At 28.9% G+C, this 15,351-nt stretch overlaps 1 protein-coding gene across 2 annotated transcripts in view; it reads left to right on the top strand.

The window, feature by feature from the left end:
- Positions 1 to 2,968: 2,968 nt before the first annotated feature.
- LOC123306127 overlaps positions 2,969 to 15,351 on the top strand; it is a 34,360-nt gene continuing 21,977 nt past the window's right edge. Inside the window, exon 1 of one of the 2 annotated variants that reach the window (XM_044888013.1) lies at positions 2,969 to 3,075. The gene's annotated coding sequence lies outside the window, so the exon portion shown is untranslated. Of the gene's footprint in view, positions 3,076 to 3,323; positions 3,340 to 15,351 lie in introns of those variants that run through there. The other variant, XM_044888014.1, reaches the window with a different exon arrangement.

Here is a 15,351-nt window from a genome sequence, read left to right as displayed (position 1 = left end):
GCAGTTTGACGACAAGAAAGTTTAATTAAGTGCGATTTCTACCTAATCATATAGTTCAAGCGATTAATCTGTGGTTTTTTAATTTAAAAATAGGATTTTCGGCACTATCATTTATATATATATATAGTGTTCTACAACTGGCTGCAAACCTCTTTCTTCCTAAATAAGCTGAAAAAAAGAACGAAAAAACTCTTTATCAAATTTGAATCTAAGGCCTTATTTTACGAGATAATTAACCAAATCAATTAATAAAAAGTACAAAAATTATTATATTGCGGAGGAGTGATCAAAACGCAAAACTACTAGCAAAAAAAACTGTATTTGGGAATCTATATCATATAAAATACAAATATTTACTGTTTTTACCTTCACATTTTATTATTTAACTATCTCAATTTCTTTCTATATTAATCCTTTCCTTTTAATAGACCATGAAAGGGATGACGTTTACTATAATGCTGGTATGATATAGAGACAGATATATGTAGTACGTATCTGTTTTACCAGAAGTAATGTTACAGCATTGAATAGAGCTTTTTACCAGAAGTATTGTGGATTTCTCTAGCCAGTATAGGCCAGACACTCATACTGCATTGATTCGTCCGCCACAACTATCGCTAATGTTAATATTCTTCTCAATATAGTATACAGTATGGCGTTCACACCGATACTGACATAGTGATATCCACAACAAATTTCTTACCATGTACATTTTTTCTCTGACAGAGTCTGACATTCTACGATCTAGGCATCAACTACTCATATTAATTGTTAAGATTTTTTAAAACAATATTTCTAGGTTAGTCCAAAATGTATAGCGATTTTTTTTAAAGTTTAATAAGAAAAATTTATAAAACAGGTTAAGTAATTCAGAAGACGTTATAATCATACTGATAAAACTAAATTTATCAACAAAAAAAAAAGGGCTCCCATTTAAAAAGGTTTTTCTTCTGAATCTAGAAAACCAAAAATCGGAGTGGAAAGATTTGGTCGTGTCGTATTGTCTTTATTTTACAAAAGTGAAATGCCAAAATAAAGAACAATAGAACAAGAACGAAATGATAACGCAAAAAGATTTATAAGGTAGAACAATCAGATATAAAATTTAGCTGTAAATATGTGTGCCTCTGCATTGTTGATAGTAGGTGCGGATTCCGGAAATTTGTAAAGAGGCGTTTTAATAATTAATTTTACTATTTTTCTTGAATTTTTCACGGCGCTTCCACTATCCACGTGATATTCAGATTCATAACAAAATTGAAAAGAGCTGATTCTGACAATCTCCAAAATTGAAAACATTCTACAAGTATTATCACGCTTTAAAAGACCTCACTGCACAATATTGTATAGACTTTTACAGGGCATGGTTTGAAGGCAAGCACGCTGAAACACCATGGTCACTACGAAAGCTGTCATAGTGATGAGGAGTAACATACAATAAATCACCTCCTTTGCCATTTCCCAGCTTTTGCTATGAAAAGACTGACATACTTGAGCTAACTATTCCTTATTGATCTATGGTAGCACAAATCTATCAGTGTCGAATATCTTCTGCTGTTCTAGAACAATCTGATATCAAGGTATTACATTGGCATGTTGCAACCAAACCTATCCTAGACCTAATTATAGGTCGCATTGCTCTGGGTGCCCTCATCATATGGATCCGCTCTTGTACATAGCAATGTTTCACTCATTCTTAATCTTAAATCAAAGATACATCTCATACAATTTAAGTGTGCAGAAACGCAATAATACATCTTGTGTTTATAATACAAGACCTACACACACGCAAATAAATACAAATACACTAATGTATAGAGCGGGTTCTGAAGTGAATTGAGTGTGCAAAATAAAAAGAATCGAGAACTGCAGAGTAAGTCGTTTACTTGAGACTCTCTGAAACCCAAAAGTTCAGTTCATGTTGGCAGATTGAAAATATCCGATGCTATCCCATAACTCTTTTAGGGAGTTGAATCAATAACATGCATCCAATGGCTCGCATCTATTTTTAAAAATGTAAAAGTTCATCAAACTGATTTGATAGCATCTATTCTAAGCAAGCAAGAAGAAGAAGGTTTCAAGGAAGAACTCAAAAGTGTAATAATCGATATTTCAAATATTCGATAATTCAAGAAGTATAATATCCTTTGAAACTTAGTTCATTTTTATGAATTTTTGCATTTTGTCATGTAGACGATACCGAAGCAGGTTAATCTCATTCCCAATCCTGTACAGCTTAGAACAATCCTAAAATGTATTTTCTAACTTTGGGGTGCAATATCTCAAAAACCACTGAATTTGATTTCAGTAATCAAGATTACATAAAAATTTTGTTGGTCGATCAGTCGTAAAATGTTCTCCATCAATCTCTTTAAAAGTGGTTCAAACATAGGTTCCATAGGGTCTCACGAATAATTAGTTAACCGATCTCCTTGCTCATATTTTGCAGACTCAACTGCCTTCAGAACCCGCTCTACAATCTAATAAAGTATTTATTCCACCATATGTCAATGCGATCAAATTCACGGCATGGTGTACGTTATTATATGCTGTGTAATCAACTGAATTGGATCATATTCTTATACAAATATACAAACAATTTATTGAAACATTTCAATAGCCATAGCCATAAGCCAGCAATCTACCACTATTATACATTACTACACTACTACAATACATTACACTAAACTACACGGTTACATATTAAAATCGAGTGTATATTGAAAACTTTAAAAACAGTGAACAGATTCTATCTCAAAACAGCATCGCGTATGAAGTGGATGACTGCCTAGTGCCTGGCTGCGCTAATAAAAAGTAAAAAAAAATTATAATTTCCGTGTTTGTGTGTTGAACGTGTGTGTGATTGCACTACTTGTTTTCTTTTAAGTGTACTGTTGAAGAAAATCATGAAAATTTTTGTGTTTTAATAAATTTGTGTATTACTTTTTTCTTTTTGATAAAAAGGTCAATAAATTTCTAGTATTTTAAAATTAAATTTAAAAAATACCCGTTAGAAATTCAAATAAATTTATCATAGTCAACTGTAAACTTACTTGTTGGATTGAATAATTTAGTGTACGTATTTTTTACTTGTAGTTTTTTATATATTTTTTAGCTTTTAAATATTCTAATTTTTTTCTAAATTTTTCTCTATCATATTTTCAATGTTTTAATTATTCAAATTTAATTTAATTTTGTTTCTTGAAAAATGTAGTCGATTTGAAATGTAAAAACGGTTAGTGTTAAAACGTTTAACCGGTTTAGATACCGTTCTTGAGCCCTTTTTCAAATGCTGCCATAGCCCTATTCCAAATTCGCACCCCTAAGTCTCTTTTAATGGTAAATATAATTATTATAGCTATATACTTTTTATTTAACAAATTATAGTGTTTTTTTAATCAGTTTTATCAAACAAAACAAAACATGAAAATAGTAAATACTAAAGTTTTAATTGCATATACGATTACATTCTTAGAAATAAAAAAGCATTTCATGGTGGACATTTTCGGTATATATTCGGTGAAAAACTGCCATAAAATTATATCTTTGTTTATTTCGACAAAAAATAGCCGGACGGAGCATTCTGTGAATCTATTAAGGAATCATTAAACATTAAACTTTTTTAATATTAAGCACCCTATCCAATGATTTTTTTGGTAAATTAATTAAAAATTAAATATTCTTAATTAATTATAGGCTATACATTAATAATTTATTGCTACAAGTATTTTATTATTAATTAATAACTTATACGGAAATAAATTAACAGTGTCTTCGCACTAATATTTTTAAGTGATTATTTTTACCACAAATAGTGAGATACTATTGTTTTATTATCAAAAAAAATCCTTAATGTTGAAATATTTATGTGATTTTTTGGTACCGGTTTTAGGCCGATTCTAAATACTACCCTAGATATCTGTTCTTAGATCTTAAGCTTCTTTTAATTATCAATGATATTTAGTTCTTAAATCATTTTGAGTAATTATGTTCAATTTGGAAGTTTTGAAAAATAATAGCGTGTTATACATTCAGAACAAGATTAGAATCAGTTTTGAGAATGGATATCAACTTTTGTAAATATGCGGTGGTTTTCGCCGTTTACTTTTATTATTTTTCTGCCACTCACCGTAGCAAGATTCGTTCGAGAACCAACGTGTGATCCAAAATAATTGTGGTTTTGATTAAATATAATTTTTCGATCAAGAAATCCGAATAGCTCGGAATTTGGAAAACGGTAAATTAACTATAATTAAATCAAATATGATTTCATTTTTTTTACTTATTTTGTCGGGCTATTAAATTCACCACTGTTTTTTAGCTTAATTCTAATCAAATAGTAAATTAATTTAAATGGAAAGGTCAGAAGACTATTTAAAAATAAAAAAAAATGATCAAAAATAAAATTTTATTTGTTGTATAAAATATAAGTTTAAAAAAAATATAAATACTTCTTCATTTTCGCAGATATTTTGACAAATTAATGCCCTCGGGCTTATACACTTCATAATAAATAATTAATTTACAATTATAAACAAATGTAAAACCTGCTAAATTATAATACCATTAATATTGTATGTAAAGAGTGACCTCAAAAATAGCCCGTTTGGAGGTCGGCAAATATTTGTAAAATTTATAGTTCAAATGACACATTTATCAAAAATATATTTTGAAAAAAATATATACTGAGATTTCAGGGATATAAAGGATCAAAAGATCAGATTGGTTGCATTCAAAAAGTAATCAGATAATAATTATTATAATGTTAATATAATATAGGTATGTCAAAGTAATATATTATTTCAGTAACAATACTTTTTCTTCTTACCGAGTCACCGTACTAATATATCGGGTGTAACAAAAGTATGGAGACGGTTTTCGGAAAATTTTTAAAACAATGGATTTACAACAAAATATACATTTGTTTCGTTACTTTATAGGTAGAATTTCAAACTCGATTTCTGCTGTAACTATTCGATTTACAAAAAAATGTTATCGATCGATCGATCGAATAAAATATATAACTTTTTAATTTCCCAGAAGAAGTTAATGTAATGGGGACGATTTTGAAAATCTCCAGTTTTACATACTTCCGCGGTATATCCGTTCGGATTCTTTCGCCCCGATTATCCCGCGAACCAGTTGTGACATTAACACGTGACCAGGCTTATTCGACGCGTAATCGCGTATTTAAGAGCTGAAAGAGTTTTCAGCAGAATAAGTTGAACCGTTTTTTAATGGTAAAAAAACTGAAAAAAACTAAATAACAAGAATCTGAAAAGTGAATAAAACACATCAATTATCTATGGTGGTAGTACATATTCGAAAAATAATCTATGAAGGCTAACAAGACCTTTTTTTTGATGTTTTCCCCTTCTGGGGAAAAGTCATGAAATCCACAATAAATGCTCACTAAATAGATTTAAAAAAAATTTTTTCTGAAAAAACAATACTCTCTGAAAAGAGTTTGAGTCGTTCCGTTACTTTTGTTCCACAGTGTACAACGAAGATTTAAAAAATATGTTATGAAAAAATCGGTTTTTCATTGAATTTTCCAATATAAAAATGTTGATCAATGAGTCAAATTCTTCAAAATTCTCTTAGTAGGAGAGCTATAAAACATTTTTGAGAAGATATTTATTGGCTGAATGGTATTAGCACTTATAGAATTAAAAACAAAAAAAAAAACAATTGAAAAATTGTTTTTCACCAAACGAACAAAAAATCTTTGTTTTGGGTTTCACTCTTTATTCATTACCATTAACTTAAAATTTTAATTATATTCAATATATGTTTTCTAAACATATTTATCTTATTAATGTTGAAAAAATGAAAACAATTTTCTTGAAAAAGCAGTTAGTTAGAAAATGTAATTTGAATAATAATTAAAAATAGTTAATGTTAATTTATAAATTTAATTACGTTATTAATATATATTATAATTTACAATAATATAAAAGGTATTATAATTTAAAATAGTATTATATTTCTTTATATTCTGATAAAATTATGTTTGTCTTGCATAGAAACCTGAGAAAGAATTAATGTAGCTGATTTGATTAAAATATTGTAAAATAATTTGACCAAACACTTGTGAAAATAACTAATAAAAAATAATGATAATAAATATACTTAATATAAAAATTCACAGGGTGGCCCAAGTTATAATATCAAGACTTCAACAAAAGATAGATAACGTCAAAATAATGAAAATTTCTTAATGCACTTATAGCCGAGAGTGCGTCTTTTTCTAGGTACGTAGTGTTAAAATTTTCAAATAGATATTTCCAAAAATACCACTGTTTAGAAAAATTCAGTACACGGACAGCATGAGCTAAGGACCTTTAATGATTTACTCGTATAAAGTACGAAATACGCGAATCAAGTACGAAAACCAGCGGTAGTGCGACGTGAACCCCGATCCGAGAAAAAATCTCAAGTGACACCGAATTTCTTGCAAATTCAATAACGCCACGCAAGAAATATTAACAATAAAAGCTTTATTTTTTTTTTAATTTCACACCCTGTGTCTATTAAACGACTCTTGCTGGGTTATAAGTGTGTTGAGAAATTGTCATAATTTTAACGTTATTTACCATTTGATAAATTTTTAAGGTGTGATTTCATAGTGACACTAGCTTTTATCGCCAAATTTGCCATCAATCTATGTTATTCCTTAACCCATTTGGATCAACAACAACACATAATTAATAGTTATATTAACATAATATGTTTTTTATTTTATAATATTTTATAAATAATCAATACGTAGTATAAAACAAAGTTGCTTCCCGCTGTCTGTACCTACTATGTCCCTATGTATGTTTAGATCTTTAAAACTACGCAACGGATTTTTTCTAATAGATAGAGTGATTCAAGAGAAAGGTTTTTATGTATAATACATTCATAATAGAGTAGAGTGAGGGGTTGAAAGGGATGTGCTTTAGAAACTTAAAAAGTTTTGCATCGATTAAGCTTCAAATGTTGACAAGATTTTGTATAGAAATGAGTTTATCTATATGTATTTATCTATTTTTCTACTTCGAAGCCCCCCTTCAAAGAGAACTTCTATCTCTTATCAGTTACTGACCTGGTTGGATTTTTAAATAATTCTGAACAAAGTCAAATTTAAAGTCAAGATCACTATCCAATTTTATTGGAAACATTTGTCTGGTTCTAGCTTACCCTACAACAAGATATTTATCAATAAAACGTGGTTAAGAACTGATGGTACCTTCTGTATATAATTAAGAGTTAAGTAATTTTTTGTGCTCTAAAACACATTTAAAAAAATTAAATTTTGTTATTCAACTTCTTCTTTTGTTCGGATAATTTTTATTTCTATTTCTATTAAAAATTGTATTAAAAATAATTAACTTTTCGTAAAAGTTTACTGATCTCGAAGAATACGTGAGTTTTTTATTTTCAGGTATTGAAGAATATAGGGGTATATACATATTACGATAAAATAACATAATAAAAACATGTTTCTCACCACTACTATCGACCAGAGAGTGGAGATAACTACTATTAAATTTTTAGATAACACTTTTTTATTACTTTATACGAAAGTCAAAATTAAAAAAGTAAATTTTTATTTCCTACATTTGTTTATGTTATACAGGTTATTCCAGATACCCAATCGACTAAAAAATATATTTGTTCAAGTGGATAATATCAAAATATGTACCTATTAATAAAATATTTGAACCTAATATAAAATAATTAAAATCTATAACAAACCTCGACAAAAAAAATATATATATTTGTTTTCATATTAATAGATAGGTTCAGTATAATTAATATAACATAAAATTATGGCGGAAAAGTATACCCAATTCCGTTACAAAAGATATGTTCAATTTATTGTAAAAGTTTGAATAAATTTTTATTGAATATGGCCAAAAAGCGTCCTTACCAAATCAGTTTGCAAAAATAACGCATGGAAATCAAATTATCCATTCGAACTATTGGAAATTTATTGGTATCAATTTTTATCGATCATTTAAGGCAGAAGGGCTAAAAAAAGGTAATTAAACTTTTTTTCATTCATATTGAAAAAAATTGCATTTTAGAAATTATAATTTAATTTTTTTTAAACGCCGCGTAAAAAGCCTGTAAAAACAGATAATTGTGTTTGAAATATATTTTAGAATCACTGGACTAGCAAAAATCAGACAGTTTTTAAAAAAATTTGACCAAATCGTTGATTTTTCGAGCTAATTTTTTTAATCTATTTTGTTTTTCGTCATCTATTATTTTGCCTTGCCTAACTTGTCTTTTTCAATACGTTTTGTGTGTCATCTCTATGAAAATCGAGTTTTTAGAATTTTTGTACGATTTTTTTGTATGCTTGTAACAAAGTCCTTGTAAACATAATGCGTAAAATAAATTGCCCGAAGCTTGGATTGTCAAAAGCAAAAATTGTTTTCTGTTCTACACTTGAACTCTAATTGTCAACCCTTCTAAGAATTGCAAACTCTCACATATTGAATAAATGTATTCAAAAGAATAGAATTCGAAATAGAATAAATGTATTTGAAAATCGACTTGAAGCGTGTGCTAACTTTATGAGACAAGTAAACCGGTTTTTTTTTATGAGCAAATATTTTTATTTATCTATTATTTCATATTTATCATAACAAGTAATAAAATTATATTATTTATATCTACAGGGCGTTCGGAAAAATAGTGTAAGAATTTTGACATATAATAGAAAATTAACTTTATGGTCAAAACTTTAAAAAAACGTTCGCAGTTCATCAACAATTTGCTTATTATTTTCGCAAAGAGTGTGACGCAGCATGACTAAGGGGGAAGGGGTCGAAAAACTTGAAGTATATTGTTTGACTTCTTGCTATTGAAGTAGTTTATGAATGGTAAAAAGTAGAGGATATCGTTCTAAAAAATCAATCAAATATTTACATTTTATTCCAGAAACGTATACCGATTTTAGTGAATGATAAACAAAGTTTTGAACTTACAACGCTGACCTACAAATTTTTTCAAAACTCTCTTAATTTCACAGGACTGTCATGCATTTTCATCAAGACTTTGTTCATCACTAACTTTAGTACAACTGAGTTTATTCATTCCAAATCTCCACAATTATGAGAGATATTATTGTCTAAATTTGAGAAACAATATTGGCCTTCTTATTAACTAGAAATTATTTGTAAAAATTTCCATTGCAAACAGTTTTCATAGATTTTTTTATAGAAACGTTATTTTTATAAAGGTGGGGGGGGGGGAATTTACAAGCAAACTTCTACAAAAATTGTGGAAACTGTTTTGTTCAGTTTGATTCAATTTCTATGCATTCTAGTGTATATTCTTATAATTACATTATTTTTTTTATGATATCAGTACAGTATTATATATATACTGGGTGTTCCAAACCACCCGTCCAGGCTGATTATTCTGAATAGTTTTAAAAAAAAATTGAAACGAAAAAACACGTATCAAATATTTTTTGAAACTCTATCTAACCATACCAAAAACACCCTCCACCCTCAACCCCTGTTAGGGGTAGGGGGTGTAACTTGAAAAAATCAAATGGAAACCCCTATTTTTTTCTGCAGATTTGGATTCTTCAGAAGAAAAGACAAACATTTTGTCCAAGAAATTTTTCCCGATTTTCGGTAGATCGCGCTACAATCGACAAAAATCGTTCTTTTAGATTTGGCATAAGAATTGCGCCGTTCAATGACAAAAATCAAAACGAAAAAGTAAAAAAAAATAAAAACACAAACACACAGAACCAAAACAAAAACAAAACAAAAAAGCAACACAAAAGTTAGAAATTCAACGAAAATAAAAGAGAAGCGAAAATGTCGAATTGCGGTAATTGAGGTAAACCACTAGACAATTGGGAGGATACTAAATAAAGCTCTTAGAAAGAATTAGATATGAATCATTTTAGATTTAATTTTTTTTCAGACTTTCCAAAATAAAAAAAAAAAACATTTTTACAAAAATAATTTTTCTTAATCATAATAAAATATGAAAAACAAAACAGAATAGTCTTTTCTTCAAAAAAACAAAAACAAAATTGAAAATAACTATTCTCGACTCAAAAAACTTTTCTCGCCTTCACTTGAACCGCAATTCTAATGCCAAATCTAAAAGAACGATTTTTGTCGATTGTAGCGTGATCTACCGAAAATCGGGAAAAATTTCTTAGACAAAATGTTTGTCTTTTCTTCTGAAGAATTCAAATCTGCAGAAAAAAATAGGGGTTACCATTTGATTTTTTCAAGTTACACCCCCTACCCCTAACAGGGGTTGAGGGTGGAGGGTGTTTTTGGTATGGTTAGATAGAGTTTCAAAAAATATTTGATACGTGTTTTTTCGTTTCAATTTTTTTTGAAAACTATTCAGAATAATCAGCCTGGACGGGTGGTTTGGAACACCCCGTATATATAATTGCATAAACATTCAGTTAATCTCAAGACGCGAACTAAAGTTACCCGTAAGTCTAGTCAAGATTTAAACTGTGAACCATTTTGAAAATACAAAGAAGTCTAGAATCGAATGTAGAAATTTCTAAAATATTTTTGAAAATTCTAGGAAACTTCAGAAAAATCTTTAATGCGGTTGGTACACTTTTTGATACTGCACTTTTGGTTCAAGCTCTGAAACTTTTTATACAGTGCAACACAAAAAAAAAAGAAATTTTACTCGATGTAATCTTTTTTTTCGAAGGGTATATAGATTATTAAAAATGGACTGAATTGGCTATCATTTCCGCATATTTCATGCGTCATGTTAAGTCCAATAAAACCATTTCTTATACTCGATCTAAGCTATAGAATTCAAGGCAAAACTATGTCACGGATCAAGTAGGGAATGGTTTTTCATTCAACTCTTTATGGTCAAAATATGCGGGGTTTATACCTCAGTTAATTAAAACATATAGTCTATATTCCGAAATATCCTTGCTTCATGCCACATGATAGATCTCAAATTAATTCCACTTTTTAAAAAAAGTTAAAAAATGAAAAATCGCATACGAATGAAATATTAAATAAATTCAAGAAGAAAAACAAAGCTTTCAATTGAGAATAATTTTATTCAAAATGTTTGACTTCTTGCTATAGAAAAATTTAATTTTAGTGTTATCAAGAAGGATTTTGTATCATCATGTACAAATAACTAAACTAAATTAGCAAATAACTAAAAAATAATTTCTTATAAAATATTATTAAACTTGATTAACAACACTATAAACTCTTATTTGTGCCAAATGAGAACTGTTAGTAAATCTAAAGACAAAAAATAATTTGATTTAATATAACTATTTTTTTATTTGGAATAATTTTGGAGATATTTATAATCAAAGTTTTTCTGGGTAAAATCCGTACGTTTTTATATTAAATTCACGTTAGAAATTTAAAATTTTTTTATTAATTCCTACTTATCAAACTCTGCATGACACCAAAACTTTATCTTGTTTGCAAAAAGTGAAAGGTGAAAACCCAAGTTTGTTTTACTGCTATCGAAAACAAAAAAATTATGGTTGCCACGAGTCCATGCTTGAAGATGAATTTAAATATTGATTAAATTATTGGCTATACATTACGATAAATCCACAAGACTTGATTGAGAGCAAGCAACGAAATTTGGTTATATTTTTAAAATTTTCTATGTTTTTTTTTTTCGGAAGGAAGTACTAAACTGATATCATTCCATTTGTTTTTAGACCAAACATCTACTTATAATTTTTAAATTAGAAAATTATAACTGCAGTTTTTAAATATTAAATTATGATCATAAAATTCTTATCAATACAAATAATATAATGTATTTCAAGGCTATTTGCATAAAAACAATTAACATCAATTTGAAACGTATATTTCATTCGCTTAACTAAAGTTGTCTTAACGACTTCACTGCAATGAATATAAATTATTTAGATTAGAGAAGGTATAGTACAGTTTCTTAGGCTTTTTAACTCTTAACTGTAACATAACAAATAGGCTCAAAATTTGGATATTTGTAGTAAAAAAATAAACAATATTCAATAAACAAAAAATAAATATAAAGCAGTTGGCAGTTTCCTCAACAAATGTCTTTAAACAGTTTCTATACCAATTATTTCAGTTTTTAATTATTAGATGGTGATAATTCCATTAAAGGAAATAAATTAAAAAGTATGCCATGATTATAGACTCTAAAATACGTATATTATATGCGCCGCCCTCCAACTTTCTTGGCCATGCTGAGAGGTGCCCAGATCTGTAACTCGAAAGCTTACAGTGGGGTACTTATTGAAGCGTCAAGATTCCAATCGAGGATAGTCTATGAATTGCTCGAGAAGCTCAATCACCTGGCACTGAACAACGCAATCAGGCTGATCCCGGTTCCGGGACCCTGGCGTTAAAGGGAATGAAGCAGTAGACCCGTTGGAACGAGAGGGTCGTCTCAAACAACCCTTTCATTTGAACTTGCCATTCCCATAGCAAGATGCTCCGTAATTTACCGAACCAAAGAAGGGCTACGACAAGCCCATCTCGGCCATTAGACTGTGCTTTTCTGAAACACAGTTGAGAAATTTAGTGTGACTCTTGAGATGGCACTGTCGATTAAACTATCACCTCCAAGAATAAATGGATGCCATTAGATTAAAGTAGCGAAATTGTAATTATTTCCTGTAAAATGTATTTAGTGGACGCTATATTATTTTATAAGTGCTTTATGAATTGAATCGAAAAAGGGCAATTTTCCATTGATTTATTTATCTTATTATTCAATAAAATTGAACTAAATATTTTAAATTAATTGGTGCCCGGACTTTCGAAAAGACCGAACGTTCGATTTTCTATCCTACTATGAGTTAGATATAGGAACATGTACATTGAACATTATAACTAGAATTAATCAAGCTAGATTCCAAGTCTATGTTTTCCCGCTATCTCTATTAAAAGATCTTGTAGATGGCCCTAAACGATCTTACTAGAGCTTTGTAGAATTCAACAATTGTAAATAGAACACTTGATAGCCTAGCTAGGGCCCTATACAGCTCTAACTATAATGTTTGAAAAAACTTTCTCTAGAAGTCACGTGTACATGTATTTTTCTATATACATTAAACATGCATCTTAACAATATCTTAAAGGATTTTTGGTGACTCAAAGCGGAAAGAATAAAACAAGTTTATTTTACATTAATCATATTGGCTCGAGAGCCGTATTCACTAACATTTTCCATATAGATTGGGAATTTTTTTTATTATGCTAAAATGAATGGATTATCGTATCAAATTACATTTTTCATTAATGTACAATTCTTTTGAATATGTATGAATAAAATTATAAGAAGGCTATAACATCAGAGTAGAACAACTTTCAGCTAAAATGCATTTCAAAATGCAATTACAAACTACTAGTGACATACTGACTCACTCACTCATGTGCGTAGATGGTTTGGTGTAATCACCTAGTCGTCTGTCTGTGCACTCGAGTCTCACTCAGTCTGTACGCCTACTAAATACGTTTTACCATTATGAGTGAATGACGGAATTATGTCTGAGAAATGACTTTTTAAAGTCAGTTTATTATTATTAGATTTTTTTTTGCAAAAAAAATTGAATAAATAAACTATTATTAGCTTATTATAATATTGTTTTTACAAAAAAATTTGAATAAATAAATAATTATAATTAAATGATGGAAAAAAACAAATGAAAACAAACAATTGACTGAGTTAATTGTTGAAATACCATGTATAGACAGTGTTGATTACTCTATCACATTACCCATATACCTATACATGTCACACATACATAACTGATAATCCCATATTAATACATACTATAAAATTTGCATCTAATGTGTGACCTCGTGAGTAAACAGTGATGTTTACAAAAAAATGTTTCAAACAAAAGTTGTTAATTTTTTTATAAGGAACATTTTTTACATTTTAACTTTTGTTCTATCTCTAACAGTTTACAAGATGGTTCCTAAGGACCCAAGATCGAATTGACCTATGTTGCTCATTTAAGAACTCGATCTCACTTTTTACGTCGTGAGGGCGCTGTAAATTTCAGCTTGATATCTTTTTTCGTTTTTGAGTTACGTGTTCACAGGCGGACGGGCGTGCGAATAATAAAAGCACACTTTTTAATCAATGTGACTTTGTTCAACACACTCATACAAATATTTTGAGCCGGGTCCAATAAAAAGTCACATTGTTTCATAGAATTGCTTATTTCTTCGTTTCTTACAATAAACATGAAAGTTTAAAACGAATAGATACCTCAAACGACATACCGTTGTAGACAAGATGACCTTTGTATGAACCGAGTATCGTTCGAAATGATTTATGTATTTATTATTCTTTCTTTTTGAATATCAAAAATCGGGAAATTCGTCCAAATGTCTTTGTTCGCTGAATAAAAGATTTCCCGTGAAAGAGATTAGGTACCCCCACGAAAATTTTTGTAGAGGAACTAGTTGTAAGGCTAAAGGTAATAGGACACATAAGAATTTCAATAGTATTCGTTTAATGACAATGTATGCTGACGGCCATCGTGTCTAATATCGATCATTTTTAAAAACCTTTGCCAATTTTAATTAAATGACCCTTTGGGCCAGAGATAGTATTATTTACCCATACAAGGCCATTTATACGCCCGGCTTTAAACCATTTAAGATTTTACAAATTATATTAATTTAATTTAAGTTTATTTTGATCATAGAAAACTATAATTACATCATATTGCATTAATTATACCTATGTTACATTATTTTATGGCTCATGGCATGGTATTTATTAGACCAATTATAACGGCAATTTTGAAGAGATTTCTTCACTTTTATTTATTTATTTATTTATTTCTTGATTAATTGCATGTTATGTATTAAATGTGTATTAACAAGGATACAATTAAATTTGCTGTTAGGTATTTAAAGGAAAAATTCCTGTCAAATTTGGCCTTTGCTGTTTAAGTTGGTCCATAACTAAACCTATAGCTAAATCAAAATCTATGCTGAAACATTGAAAATGTTGTAAAAACCTAACTTAGTTGGATATAAAAAACAAAATTTATTTAATTTTTTTGCTAATTATCTCGAAAATACCTAAATGTTCCTAGTATTTCGACCATACTTTCGTTTGATTAATTTTTGATAAGTTGTGTTATCTTTTCGAGACTCGCACCATTGCTTATAGCTCCAATAACATTCACCAAATTAGGAATGCTCATCGAATTGCTCATTTTTGTAAAAAAATCTGTTTAAAGATAAACGGTAATGAATGAAAGTGCAATATAATTTATTTGCTTATGGAACTTAAGTTTTGACGTTTTGTATAAAAAGATGACTCAACCTTGAATACTATCGATATTGTTCC

Source organism: Chrysoperla carnea, chromosome 1 (assembly GCF_905475395.1).
Source record: "Chrysoperla carnea chromosome 1, inChrCarn1.1, whole genome shotgun sequence".
Classification (NCBI taxonomy): Eukaryota; Metazoa; Arthropoda; class Insecta; order Neuroptera; family Chrysopidae; genus Chrysoperla; species Chrysoperla carnea.
Note: the sequence above shows the minus strand (reverse complement) of the source record. Positions and strands in the feature narration are given on the sequence as shown.